Genomic DNA, 9,953 nt, shown 5'->3' on the forward strand with positions numbered 1-9,953 from the left:
AGTGAATATTACCCAAGGATTTGCACCCTATTCTGGAGAGATTTAATGTGTTTCCAGTTATATACAAGACAGTTGAGTATTGTTAGGTGAAAGAAAAAATGTGTGTTTTATTGTTTTTTATTTAGAAATTAGGTATGGTTTAAGGTGGTATGTATAGCTGCCAAGTTGACAAGGGGTGAACTGTCATGGTCAGGTATATGTGTCAACTTGGCCTAGTGGTGGTACCTGTTTGTCTGGTCGGGCAAGTGCTGGCTTCTCTGTTGCGATGAAGACATTTCATAGAATTAAATCATGATCATGTCTGTTGCATCCACAGCTGATTCCATTTGTAATCAACAAAAGGGGAGTGTCTTCTGCAATGAGTGATGCTTAACCTAATCACTGAAAGCCTTTTAAAGAGGATTCAGAAGAGACAGGCTCTCTTCTTAGTTCAGCTGGTGAGCCTCTCCTGTGGAGTTCGTCTAGACCTTGCACTGGAATTGTCAGATTCACAGCCTGCCCTGCAGATTTTGGACTCTGCCCTCCCGCGGTCATGTGAGACACTTTTATAAATTTTATGTTTGCGAGTGTTCCCTGTTGATTATGTTTCTCTAGAGAACCCTAACTAATACACTTCTTCTCTGCTCTCAAGAGAAACTCAGGGAAGGAGAGCTTGAGACTTGTTTCCTGGCTTGGTCTCTCAGGCTTCCACCTGATAGAGGGCACTGAAATACAGGTACCCCACACAGGGGTCCCTCTGCTCCCTCTGGAACAGGTTCAAGGACTCAAAATGGGAGCATAAGTTGACTCCACCTGGTGTTGCAGGGCAGAATGGCAGTGGTATGGGAGCAGGGCAGTAAAACACAAGAAGTTTCTTCTATGGCTTTTGAAGGGGCATTTTCTTGATTCAGTACTTGCTCAGTTAATGTGGCTTTTTAACTGTTTTCAGTTTGAGGAAAGTTACTGTCTTTTAGATTCCTCTATCACCTTTGCCACAGAAAGATTAGAACAATGGCTTCCCTTAGAGTGGCCCCAGCAATCTGAAGTAGCTGATCAGAGGTACAGATCTGGGATCAGATCACATATCCCTGGAGTTTGCAGGACAAGCTCTTTATGTCCCATCCTGGCATTAAAAAACTGAACCAGGAACCAGATCCAGTCCACATTATTGCCTGCCAGTGATACTCACTTGTCTTTATCTCAATTTACCATCATCTTCCTCACACTTCTCCCTGGTTGCTGCACAGTGCAGAAACTTCTAGACTCCAGAATTTCAAAGTGGTTGATTCAGATAGTTCTTGTTATTTCAATAAATGTTTTGGTGGAAGGACTGATTCCTGGAGCTTCCTAATCTGCCATGTTGTCTCAGTCCTCTCTACTGTTTCTTTTTTAATTTTTATCTTTTATTTTTACATGTTATTTTGGTAGTACACACATACACACTATATGACATGAATTTTCCCAATTTTAACCATTTCTAAGTGTACAATTTGGTGGCATTGATTACGCTCACAATATTGTACTTCATCATCATCACCACCATCCATTCCCAAAACTTTTTCATCATCCGAACAGATATGATGTACCCATTAGGTAATAAATACCCCTTCCTTATTGTCCCTAAGACACTGGTACCTACTAATCTACTTTCTGGTTCTATGAATTTGCATATTCTATGTATTTAATGCAAGTGGAATTCTACAAAATGTTTCTTTCTGTGTCTCGCTTATTTCCCTCAGCACAATGCTTTCAAGGTTCATCAATATTGTAGCATGTATCAGAAATTCATTCTTTTTATGGCTAAATAATATTCCATTGCATAGATATACCACATTTTGTTTATCCATTCATCAGTTGGGGAATATTTTGGCTGATTCCATCTTTTGACTATTATGAGTAATGATACTAAGAACATTTGTGTACAATTTTTTTGCACAGACGTGTTTTAATTTTTCTTGAGCATGTATCAAGTCATTGGAATAGCTTGACCACACAGTATCTCTTTTGAAGAAATACCAGACTGTATTCCAAAACAGCTACACTATTTTACAATCTTACAAGTAGTCTGTGAGAATTCCAACTTCTCCATATCCTCACCCTCACCTAGTATTTTCCATTTTTTAAAAATATAGTAGTTATCCCAATGGGTGTGAAGTGGGGAGTGAAATCTCATTGTGATTTTGTTTTGCACTTCCCTAATGAACATCTTTTCATTTACTTATTGACCAATTGTAGATCTTCTTTGAAGAAATGTCTATTAAAGTCCTTTGTCCATTTTTTAATTGGGTTGCATTTTTTTTTACTGTTCCTTGAGAGACCAGGCAGAGGGGGTGGCACAAATGTGAGGAAACTTCATCACCCTAGTGAGAGTGCAAATTCAGGGCTCTATTCTTCCTAGGGGCCTCAGACACTAAATGACACTTGGGGCTAAAAGTATTACCACATTTATATAAATTTTCACCTTCATTGAATTTGTTGATATAGATTTTTGAAACAATTTCAACTTGACCTGAAATACACACAGTTGGACCTTAAAATTAGCATATAGTCAATCTGGCCTAAATAAATTATCTAGTCCAACTTACCCATTTCAGATGGGAAAAAAGACCCAAAAAAGGAAAAGCAAGTCTCCAAAATCATATGGCACGAATACTCATAGTTTGTTGGAATTCAGTGCTTTGTGAAAAACATATTAAACTTAGATAGACATGGAAGATTTGGATCAAGTTTTGGCTCTTTCAGCCACTAGCCATATAAATTTGCATTTGATTTCTAGCTTTCATGATCTTCATTTTCTTTGTATAAAATAGTGTGTTAATATCACTAATCTCATAGGGTTCTTTTTTTCACTGACATAGGTATGAATGGCAGAAGAATGTAAGGGAAATTTATATGAGGCTTTGGGAGGAGTAAGGTTTCAGTGGTCCTTTATGCAGCAGATTAGTAATACCAAGTGCTCAGGAGGGAATAAGTGTTTTAGGCACAAAAGAATGATTGCTCATAAAGTTCTTTTTATGAGTGAAGTGAAATGGCATATGTTGCCACGCTTTGCCTGTAAAGGACTACAAACTATGCATATTAGATTATATAACTGAGGGTCATGAAGTTGGAGTGACTTAATTGCTTCTTAAAATATCAATGGGTATTCTGGGAAACAAAGAGATTTCCATAATCAAATAAATTCTAAAGCTGCGTTCAACAAATTAAACATGCTTATTTACTGCAGGATATATTGAGAACTTTGATATGTTAGTGTGTGTTCTCTAAGAGAGTGCAGAATAGGGATAAAAAGTAGAAATAATATCTCTCTCCAAATGTAGTTATGATGTTCCCCTGTATGTGGGACATGACAACCAGGGGTGAAAGTCTCCCTGGTGGCATGGAAGGTAACTCCCAGGGATGAGCCTAGCCCTAGCATCGTGGGATCAACAATGCCATCCTGACCAAAAAGAGAAAAAGAAGTATAACAAATAAGGTATCAGTGGCCAAGACAGTTCAAATAGACTCAAGAGGCTACTCTGGAGGTCACTCTTATGCAAGCTTCAGTTAGGCATTGCTACCTATCGTAGCTTACCACACCTCAACCAAAACCATTTCTACCTATCCTAAAGAACACCTAGGGTGTTACATAAGATTATACAAAGGTTTCATGCACTAAGGTAACTTTCCAGAAACTTACAACCTCCAGATGGGTCTCTGGACCAGATAAGTGCTGAAATGAAGAGGGACCAGCCTCTCCAGAACATCACCTTGTTCCATCCCCCATCCCACATTATTGACAGCCCTACCACATAAAAAAGTTTGAATGGGCATAGCCAAAATACCCCTAAAGAGTGGGATAAAGATCAAAGATGATGATGGAGTTATTCAGAGAAGGTAGTGTTTAACAAATGAGTATGATTGCTGAATCATTATATTGGTATTTTTTTTCCAGTCTCCAATATCTTAGAGCAGCTAGAGGTAAAGACCTAAAATTGTGGAATTGTAACCCATACCAAGCTCTGAAATTTGTTCTACAACTAATTGTGCTGTGCTTTGAAATTTATTGCTTTTTTGTATGTATGTCACTTTGCACAAAAAAGGAAAAAAGTCGATTGTGATGATAAATGCACAGCTATATGATGAAAAAAGGTGAGCATAACTGTTCTAATAGAAAAAGTTAACTACTGTTGCCAAAAAAGTATCCCCAGATTGGGAGAAAGCTCAAAGGAGAAAGAGAAGTATGGTAGTTAGACTCAGTTGTCAACTTGGCCATGCGAAGGCACCTAGTTTTATTGCTGTGGACATGAGCCAATGGTATGTAAACCTCATCTGTTGCTGATTACATCTGCAGTCAGCTAGGAGGTGTGCATGCTGCAATGAATGATGTTTGACTTAATTGGCTGGGGCTTAAATGAGAGAGCTCAACATAGCAAAGCCCAAGCAGCTCAGCATACCTCATCTCAGCACTTGTAGTTCATCCCAGGCCTTTGGAGATGCAGAAAGGAATCACCCCGGGGAAAATTGTTGAAACCCAGAGGCCTGGAGAAAAAGCCAGCAGAGATTACCCTGAGCCTTCCCACATAAGAAAGAACCTCAGATGAAAGTTAGCTGCCTTTCCTCTGAAGAACTAATGAAATAAATCCCCCTTTATTAAAAGCCAATTCATCTCCGGTGTGTTGCATTCTGGCAGCTAGCAAACTAGAACAAGAAGCTATAACAGAGAAGTAGGATTTAGCAAATGGATGTGACTGCTGAATCATTACATTGATATTTCTTTTAGTCTTCAGTGTCTTGGAGCAGCTAGAAGGAAAAACCTAAGATTGTGGCACTGTAACCCATACAAACTCTGAAATCAGTTCTATAACCACTTATTACAATGTACTTTAAAATTTGCTTTTTTGTATATATGTTATATGTCACAATAAAAATGTAAAAAAAATAATCCAAGGAATCTAAAAAAATTGTAATTATGAGATTACAAAATTATGAGATTATAAGAGATGCAAAAATGCCTGGTATTTAATAGGCTCTAATTTAGTTTCCCTCATTACTTTCTTCTCTCCCATTGTCCTTTGCCTCCACTGAAGGTAGGTAGTAAAGGTATCCTCTATAAATAGGCTAGCAATGTGTGAACCATCATCCTAAGCCAGAAAAACATGGTGCCTCCAAACTGAAAAATCTGCCCATTGACAACCTAGCACTACACAGGAGATAGTGACCTTTCATGACTCAGTAGTCTGATGTGCCTCCAGCCTGTTAACAGATGTTATGGCAAGTGGTTAAGAGTCTTTGTGCTCAAGTCATAGTGCAGTTAGATTTTTTCATTTTAGAGGGAGTGGGCTTCCTGATCTGATTCTCTATTCTGATAATCTTACTGGGTGTCAGAAAGAAACCCCAAATGATCCCCCACGATGGTTAAGTTCATGTGTCAACTTGACTAGGTTATGGCTTCCAGTTTTTGGTCAAGCAAACATTGGTGTGATTGTTATTGTGAGGATATTTCATGGATTTAATGAGAGAAGTATTACTTAATCAGTTGAAGGCTTTAAAAGGAGAACTGATAATTTTAGCAGTCAGAAGGAAGAAATTTCATTTCTACTTCAACCAGCCATAGGAAAACCTTCATAGGAAACCTTCACCAAAGTACGCATATTGTGGCCCACCCTATACAATATGGATTTTTTCCAACCCCACACTTGCAGTAGTCAATTCCTGTAATAAATCTCATAATCTAGGTTCTGTTTACCTGGAGAAGTCTGAATTACTATTGAGTTGGTTTCAGCATTGGGTCTGGAGAAACAGAATCTTAAAAATGAAATTTCTGAGATGATTCTGGGGTTTTTGGAATTCATTACCTAATATTATTAGATTCAAAACACTAATGACTGTATTTCCAGTGATCAAGATGGCACTGATAATCCATGGCCTGAGTTGGCAATAGAGATATACAAAATATCACCATTGAATACTGCTACTCAAATGCTTATAAGAATCAAGGCTTTGGGAGAGAGCATTTTTGACCCCTTATCAGTGTTTTGTGTAATGATGTTGTCTGGTAGTTCTTAAATACACTGGACACAGTTCTTAAAAAAAGGGATGAGTGAAAGTCTTAAAATTTCCAGCTTAATTGGTGCATGAAGAACATGAAAGTTTCTATACATACCCTTCCTGAAAGAAATTCTTGTTTTGTGTAGTCACAAAATTGAGACTGCTGAATATTAGATCCAGAGTCTCCTCTGCAAGTGGCCGAATTACAATGTAAATTGCATTCCCACACTTGCAGGGTATATGCTGTTAAAGTGAGAACATTGAATGGAAAGGAATAGCATCCTGAAAACTGGAATGGGAACATATATGTGGATAATGATGGCTGTGGGGACATTGAAACACCGGATTCTACTGAGTCATCTTTTCCAGATAAACCTGTAATCGTCTGCCCTGAAAAACCAGCCATCTAGCCTCCCCCAGAAGAGAATAACCCTACTGTGCTTGATAAAGCTTTAACCACCGTTGAGGAAACACCCCTCACACTTCTATCTGAAGAGATTAATCCTGTTTCACTAGATGAAATGGCAATGGAATGCCCTGAGGTAGTTGGCTTGCAAGGCATTGCTAATTGCTTTCATGAACCACCCCCACAACCCCTCCTTACTTCCAGACCTATGAATAAACCAAAGTCCCAACAGGCTCCAAATCATAAGGTGAAATGTTTGAGCTGTGAGGAGGTTCACTACACTCCAAATGAACTCAATGATTTTTGCAATTTATATAGACAGAAATTAGGGGAATATGAGTGGGATATGAGTGGGATTGAATATCAAGAGCGTGGGAAAATGATAGAAAGTGTATAAAGTGGATCAGGCTAACAGTTTATTTAGGTGGTTTGCTGAAGTGTGGATCAAAAGGTGGCCTACACTGTCTGAAGTCAAAATGCCGGAACTGTCCTGGTAAAACGATCATCAGGGGATTCACAGGCTTAGTGAGCTTGGAAGGTTAGAGTGGATTTATCATGTGAGACCTGCACCACCACCCCAGAAATGTACAGAGGGCACATATTTCACTGGGACTGTAAGGAATAAATTTAAGACTATATCCATCATCTATGAAGAGCTCTGTAGTTCCTCTTCTCTGTAGGTCTGATATTGTGGTGGGAATTGCTGCCACAGAACTTGGATCCTTGAAGACAATGGGTATAATCAGATCCCAAATGGCAGAGAACAAGTGGTAGCACTTAATTGCCAAAAGTAAGGTGGGTGTGGTTATTATAATGGACAACAAAGTCAAAGTCAGAATAGTTTGACTTGCAGTTACATGGTGAAAGCTAGTAGATTACTGGGGTACCTAGAAATAAAATAAATGGGCTGCCCATGAAATTCTTACTTGAGTTCCATAGGCAGAATTGTTGTAGATCAAGTGAACAGAAAACTAACTTGAATCACAGAAACGGAGGGTCACAGCCCCTCAATCAATACACAGATAAGACAGTTTATAGACCCAGAACCACTTGAATGAAGGGAAGGCTGGGTCCTCTTGGGGAAGGACTCTGTTACACTACAAAAATGTATACTTTCAATCTTTCTTCTAGTCTTCTCCAAAGGAATATAAAGCCTTTTACCAGAGTGACTGGGGAAAAAGAAATGATCAGATATTTGGGGTTTAGACTCTGGCTCAGAAGTGACACTAATTCCAGGAGACACAAAACATCACCATGGTCCACCAATCAGAGTAGGGACTGTTGGAGTTCAAGTGATCAATGGAGTTTTTGCTCAGGTCAATTTCACAGTGGGTCCAGTTGCTCCCTAGGCCCATTCTGTGGTTATTTCCCCAGTTCTGGAATGCATAATTGCCATATTTGGAAACCGGTGGTTCCCTACTTGTGGATTGAGGGCTATTATGACAGCAAAGGCCAAGTGGAACACATTAGAACTGCCTCTACCTAGAAAAATAATTTTTAAAAAAGCAATACTGCATTCCTGGAGGGATTGCAAAGATCAGAGATCAGTGCCACCATTAAGGACTCGAAGTATGCAAGGGTGGTGATTCCCACAACATCTCCATTCAGTTCTTTGGCTTGCATAGAAAATAGATCAATCTTGGAAGATGACAGTAGATTATCACAAACTTAACCAGGTGATAACTCCAATTGCAGCTGCTATTCCAGATGTGGTATCATTGCTTGAGCAAATCAACACATCTTCTGGTACCTGGTATGTAGCTACTGATCTGAAAATGCTTTTTTCTCAATTCCTATTTAAAAAGATCACCAGAAGCAGTTTGCTTTCATCTGACAAGACCAGAAATACATCTTCACTGGATTACTTCAGGGCTTTGTCAACTGCCCAGCCTTATGTCATAATCTAGTCCACAGGACTGCCTCTCCTTTCCAAAAGACATCACACTGATGCATTATATTAATGATATTATGTTGGTTGGACCTAGGGAGCAAAAAGTAGTAACAAGTCTAGACTTATTGGTGTAGCATTTTTTATCAGAGGATAGAAGATAAATACAACAGAAATGCAAGGACTTTCTACTTCAGTGAAATTCCTAGGTTTTAGTGGTGTGGGCATGTTGAGATATCCATTCTAAGGTGAAGATTAGCTGTTGCATCCAGCCTCTCTTACAACCAGAAAAGAGGCACAATGCTTAGCTGGTCTCTTCAGATTTTGGAGACAACATATTCTTCCTTTAGGTGTGCTACTCAGAGTTATTTACCCAGTGACATGAAAAACTTCTTACTTTGAGTAGGAACTGAAAATAGAAGAGGCTCTGTAACAGGTCCAGGCTACTGTATAGGCTGCTCTGTCTCTTGGGCCATAGGATTCAGGAAATCCAATGGTGCTGAAGGTGTCAGTGGCAAATAAAGATGGTGTCTAGAGCTTCTGGCAGGATCCTTTAAGAGAATCACTGCACAGACCCTTAGGATTTTGGAGGAAAGTCCTGAAATCCTCTGCACATAACTATTCTCCTTTTGAGAAACTGCTTTTGGCCTGTTGCTGGGCCTTAGCAAAGACTAAATGCTGAACTGTGGGCCACCAAGCTACCATGAGACCTGTGTTGTTTATCAATGACTTGGTGCTGTCTAACCAATCAAGCCATAAAGTTGGGCATGCACAGCAGCACTCTATAGCAAAACGGAGGTATTACATACAAGATCAGGACCAAGCAGTCCCTGAAAACACATGTAAAGTTGACCAAATGGTGATGGCCACCAGTACTGCCCACATTACCTTCTCTTAACCAGCCCACAGCTATGTCTTCCTAGGGCATTCCCTATGATCAACTGAATGAAGAGGAGAAAACTCAGCCTGGTTTACAGATCATTCTTCACAATATAAGTGTGATTGAAAAGTGGATTGCACAGTGTATTAATCAGGGTTTTCTAGAGAAACAGAACCAACAAGAGATATCTGTAAATATAAGATTTATAAAAGTGTCTCACACAACTGTGGGAATTCAAGAGTCCAAAATCCTTAAGGCCTGCCACAAGACTGGCAACTTTGATAAAGTTCCTCCATGAACTCTACAGGAAAGTCTGACTGGCTGAAGAAAGTAGTGAAAATTCTCTCTTCTCCCTTAAAAAAAAAACTTCAAATGATTGGATTAAATTTAACTGATTGGTTTCTAACATTTGGGAGACACAACTTTAGTTGATCCTAGATGTAATCAGCCACAGATGTCATCAAGTGACTGATGATTTAATAAACCAGTCTTCTGGTTGATTAACCAACCCCAAAATATCCTTGCAGTAACAGACCAGTGCTTGTCTGACCAGACAACTGAGCATCATCACCTTGGTTAAGTTGACAACTGAACATAAATCAGAGTGATGAAGGGAAATTGTCCCAGTGCACTTTGAGCAGTGCACCTGATGGTTCATTTTGCTCAGAAGGACTAATGACTGGAGGTACACTTGTATACTTAATCTTGGGCTGTGACCAATGGTTTGGCTGCATGACCAGGGACTTAGAAGGAACATGGTTGGAAAATTG

The sequence above is a fragment of the Tamandua tetradactyla genome, chromosome X (assembly GCF_023851605.1).
Source record: "Tamandua tetradactyla isolate mTamTet1 chromosome X, mTamTet1.pri, whole genome shotgun sequence".
Classification (NCBI taxonomy): Eukaryota; Metazoa; Chordata; class Mammalia; order Pilosa; family Myrmecophagidae; genus Tamandua; species Tamandua tetradactyla.